Genomic DNA, 5,653 nt, shown 5'->3' on the forward strand with positions numbered 1-5,653 from the left:
GGTTCCACGTAGAATCTTGTATCAATGAAAGGGAACCAAAAATAGTTATTTTCAGAGGGTTCTCCTATGGGTACAATTGAAGAACCCGTTATGGTTCTAGGTACTGCAGCACCTTTTTTTCTAAGAGTGTACTGACCCCCGACTCCTACTCAGATACTTCTCAACCAACCAAGTGTCCACTCTGATGTCTAATGAACAGCCACCTCTATACTTTCCGCTATTTGAGATTCAGTTGGTCAGATATGGACATTGTTGCTGCCTAGACAATTAAACCTGAACCACGAAATAATAATGTTCTCATGTTCAGACAGTGACTCAAAAACCCACAACCGTAGACAACAATCAGCTTTGGAGAAGTTCTAAGAGGTCTGTTGGGTGGGCAAGTCTGTTGAGTCACTGTATTGTTCAGCGGTGGGGGGTAGGAATTGGGGGGGGTCTACGATATCACGTAGACCCTTGAGCAGGTAAGGAGATAAAATCCCAGCCGGATTTACATGCCACAAGTGATGCAGAGAAAGAGACACCTCATCCATTGCAGCCACATCAAAGGAGACCAGGTTATTAAACGGGGGATGGAGAGCACTGGAGGCTGCATTACAATCACACGCTCTCCCACGCTCATTTAGAATCCACACACGCAAACACAATTACACACAGCCACGTAAACACACAAGTATACCAACTATGTTCTATATCTTTCTCTATTATCGACATGATGACGAAACTACTCTATTGTCGGTGCCTCTCACAATTAGGCAATTTATTGAGCTCAAGATGCAATATGCATGTTAATTTAATGGGTTCTCTGGTTTGGGGGAAAATTTTAAATGCTTTGATGTTCACCAAACTTGGCAGTCAATCGTCAGTGGCAAACAATTGCAGACTTAATGAAGACAGCAAAAACAATGGCCAGGACTATTGTTTCAAATACACGCATGTTAATATGCCTCAAATACATGCATGTAAATGTGATTTGAATCAATACCTTTTAATTGGCCAGTGTCTGTATTCTTGTCCTTGATATATAGCACTTACTTAATCCTCCTGAACGGAATAACCTTTATGATTTAATTGGTAATGAAATAAGAGCAGTTTTAAATGATGTTACCTTCATCAGCACCTCTCAGTTACAGGAACCAGACAGACTTGGATGGAACCCAGGGTAAGTCTGCAAAGGACAGTGTCAGCAACTGGTAGACCTGCGGATCAAAATATTATTATGATTTTTAAAAAAAATGTGGGAACTCAACTTACTGTTGAGATTTAGAATAGTAAAATACACAAAGTGTCATTTACAAATGTGGTTGTGCATCAGCAGTTTTTTCTTGTTCTCATCAGTCATTTTGATTGGCAAATGAGTCTAGCCAGCTCTCTAAACTTCTGAGTCCCTCTCACTCAGATATCATATTAAAAACGGCAAACACTTTCTCCACCTTATGGCAAAATGTGTAGAATTGCAGGAAATTAGCTGTAAAACCCAAAAACATTTTGTCGCCGGTCAAGCGAGCCACTGCGGCCCCTCATGATGAGTTCAGATTTTTAAAAGTTGCCCATCCCTGGACTAGGCCTACTCTAGGCCTACTCACATGCACCATTTTACACTGAACAAAAATATAAACGCAACATGTAAAGTGTTGGTCCATGTTTCATGAGCTGAAATAATAGATCCCAGAAATGATACCTACACACATACTTTCAAATTTTGTGCAAAAATTTGTTTACATCCCTGTTAGTGAGCATTTCTCCTTTGACAGGATAATCCATTCACCTTTTTTAAATGTATTTTTATTTAACCAGGTAAGCTAGTTGAGAACAAGTTCTCATTTACAACTGCGACCTGGCCAAGATAAAACAACGCAGTGCGACAGAAACAACAACACAGAGTTACACATGGAATAAACAAGCCAATAACACAATAGAAAAAAAGAAAGTCTATATACAGTGTGTGTAAATGGCGTGAGGAGGTAAGGCATAAATAGGCCATAGTAGCAAAGTAATTACAATTTAGCAGATTAACACTGGAGTGATAGATGAGCAGAGGATGGTGTGCAAAACAGCAGCAAAGTAAATAAAAACAATATGGGGATGAGGTATGTAGATTGGGTGGGCTATTTACAGATGGACTATGTACAGCTGCAGCGATCGGTTAGCTGCTCAGATAGCTGATGTTTAAAGTTAGTGAGGGAAATGTAACTCTCCAGCTTCAGCGATTTTTGCAATTCGTTCCAGTCACTGGCAGCAGAGAACTTGAAGGAAAGGTGGCCAAAGGAGGTGTTGGCTTTGGGGATGACCAGTGAGATATAACTGCTGGAGCGCGTGCTACGGGAGGGTGTTGTTATCAAGACCAGTGAGCTGAGATAAGGCAGAGCTTTACCTATATATACACCATACCTGACAGGTTACGGTATATCAAGTAGTTGATATCAAGTAGTATGATCATTACACAGGTGCACCTTGTACCGAGGACAATAAAAGGCCACTCTAAAATATGCAGTTTTGTTACAACATAATGCCACAGATATCTCAACTTTTGAGGGAGCGTGAAACAAGGCAAGCTGACTGCAGAAATGGCCACCAGAGCTGTTGCCATAGAATTTAATGTTAATTTCTCTACCATAAGCCACCTCCAATGTAATTTTAGGGACTTTGGCAGTACGTCCCACTGGCCTCACAACCGCAGACCATCTGCGTGCTCGTCATCCATACCAGGGTCTTGACCTGATTGTAGTTCGGCATCATAACCGACTTCAGTGGGCAAATGCTCACCTTCAATGACCACTGGCACACTGGAGAAGTTCTCTCTTCACGGATGAATCCCGGGTTTCAACTGTACCGGGCAGATGGCAGGGAGCGTGTATGGCGTTGTGTGGGCGAGTGGTTGCCTGATGTCAACATTGTGAACATGAGTGCCCCATGGTGGCGGTGGGGTTATGGTATGGGCAGGCATAAGCTACGGACAACAAACACAGATACTGACTGGTTTTCTGCCCCAACAGATGCATATCTGTATTCCTAGTCATGTTAAATCCATATAGAGACTAATTCATTTATTTCCATTGAAATTGTTGCATTTATATTTTTCCAGTATACTTGTCTAGCCCTGGATAGCTGAAGCACTTCATCTGGCTACTCCTTATGATTTAAAAATGAACAGTGTCAATGTAGCACATTAGGCCTATATTAACATTTCTGCTCACATTTGAGGAAATGTCAGGTTGGCATAGTATAGGTGAATGCCTATGCTTCTGTATGCTGTAGCAAAGAAGTTTAATTCAAGGACCAAGGTCACCAAATATGTAAAATGCCTTGTCTGTACAGTGGAGCAGAAGTGAAGGATTGAGGTCAAATGTAAATCTGTATCTTACTTGTCATATGTCCAGCATGTGTTGATCCATCTGGAGCTGTAGCTAGAAGTGAATAATCAGCACAAGCTGCGCGAGCATGTTCCAAAATGGTAAGGGCGGGAAAAATAGCAAGCCTCTCCAAGCATTCATAGTTCACAGAAGCAAAATTATTACAAAATAGGTCACTTATTCCTTAGCGTTCGTTGCCAGAAAAATGATTGAAATATGTGTATACAATGAAGACTATTTGGCCAATGTAACAAACTGAAGCTATTAGCCTATTGTGTTAACATGGGCCTGGCCTAGGCTACTCAAGGGCTATCAGGCTAATCATAGGTTTTCCCTATAATAGGGTGTCCAATCAAACCACATATTTTGACCAATGGGTGAAATCATATGTTTATTGTGTAGACAATCCAGCAACTTCATTGGAAGTTGTGGGAATGTACGTTTTTGATTTCCATTGCTTCTGGGAAAGAAGCCATACATTTTCTGACAGGTAAAAAAGTTTTGAGAACTGAAGTTTAAAAAAAAAAAAGTATTTTCTGGGAACATTAACTTTTAGGTTTTACTATGGTTCCCTGAAAGTTTCCCTGTGAGGTTTTATTAACGTTCTGAGAACAGAAATGATAGGTTATTTAATAACGTTCTGAGAACATTTCAATACTACTTTTAATAACTTTGCTAGCTTAGGTTAACTGTTTTTGAACCCCAAGCACAGATATTAATTTACTTAGCCATTAATCATGCAAACACATCTATATTCTTTTATGGCACAGTTTTGAACCTACAATCTTCTGATCTCTATCCATGGAATTAGTCCAATGCCTCACCAGGATGAAGCTAGAATGCCATATTTTTTTTTACCTCATACAATGCTGTTCATTTTAGTCTATTCATACAGACCACATTTCAAAGGAAACAAGCACTCTTTAAGATCAGGTGTGGTGTGTTAGTGGGCGCAGCCAACACACCTGAACACACTTAACAAGGTAGAGGATAGAGGATTGTTGACGCTGAGAATGGAATGTATATGTTTCAATAACATTCTGTGAATGTTGTGGTTTTTAAGGAAAGTGTTAATGTTCTGAGAACATGACTTTAAATAGAACCACGTGGAAGCCTGATGAAAACATTATGCTGAAGTACTGAATTTCCCACAGAAGAACATGGGAATTTTGAGAAAAAGTACATTAAATAGAACCACGAGAAACCCTGTAGGAAATGTTATGCTGAAGTACTGAAATTCCCACCTACGAAACACATCGTTCTCAGAACGTGATGGCGAGCTGGGTATCCTGCACCATATTCCCAGAGCATTGTGGGAAGGTCGTATGCAAAATATCTATTGGACAAGGGTGACTAAATCAATGGAGGCCAGGTAAAAAAGTGATCAAAAATAAGGAAAATTGCACAGCATTGCCTCAGCTAGGCAGGCTGCTGTAGAAGAACGAAGGCTACATGAGAGGCTCACTTTCCTGTTGAACTCGTCATATTTTCAAATCGGCAAGATTCTCAATCCGCTGAGGATGCAGCGTTCAAAGAATCGCCACTATTGGTTGATCGGTCTTCATATATTGCTTATTTGTTCCTTTTTTTTTATGAAGGGCTTTGAGATTTATGAAAAGTGCTATAGAGTTTTAAATTAGGCCTATTTTAAAACAGAAGATAAATCTCGATTGATACATATGTAGTATTTTCATATTGTAGTAGCCTATAAGCTTTTCAAATGAATGCGATATGTTTTTTAAATTTTTAATTCAGTTTCTCCGAAAACCAAGCTCTCTATGTAATGTCAACGAAGCACTGAGTTTAACCAAGCGTCTTATTTTAAAAGCCTTTTACATTTAATTCAGCTCCTATCATGCTAATGTAGCTTTTTGCCTCAAGGTCGGGTGGACTCCCTACTAATAGTGTGATGCAGCAGGCTACAGTAGCCTAGGTCTAACACTTGCTGAGTTAAACTCAAAGTATGCTGGTCCTACCATGTCGGATAAGGTCAACACCATTAACAACCATTTTTTTTTGCCACAAAAAGGACTGAGGTTTTCAGTGGGGGCTTCGGGCAAGACTGTCTCCTTTAAATTGAAACACAAATTATTAAATGCGACTTTTAGTCGTGATCACACTTGTCATATTCAATTCGGAGTAAAGTCATACGGGGGCGAGACGCCTCGTCTAATTATGTAAAAGTTGTCAAGTCTTTAGGATTTGCTTGCTATCTGCGCGTGGCACCCGCCAACGAAACAACAGGCTGTCGGAAACCTGTGCCCACCATTGCCTCACAGGCGAAAACCTGTGCGAAGCGC

At 40.3% G+C, this 5,653-nt stretch overlaps 1 long non-coding RNA gene across 1 annotated transcript; it reads right to left on the bottom strand.

The window, feature by feature from the left end:
• Positions 1–443: 443 nt before the first annotated feature.
• Positions 444–3,796, bottom strand: LOC127914256 (uncharacterized). Its single transcript, XR_008087841.1, has 3 exons — positions 3,366–3,796; positions 2,767–2,950; positions 444–1,199 (listed from the first exon to the last, which is right to left on the bottom strand). It is a non-coding gene; the product is annotated as an uncharacterized LOC127914256 (long non-coding RNA).
• Positions 3,797–5,653: the final 1,857 nt, after the last annotated feature.

This window comes from Oncorhynchus keta, chromosome 31 (assembly GCF_023373465.1).
Source record: "Oncorhynchus keta strain PuntledgeMale-10-30-2019 chromosome 31, Oket_V2, whole genome shotgun sequence".
Taxonomy (NCBI): domain Eukaryota; kingdom Metazoa; phylum Chordata; class Actinopteri; order Salmoniformes; family Salmonidae; genus Oncorhynchus; species Oncorhynchus keta.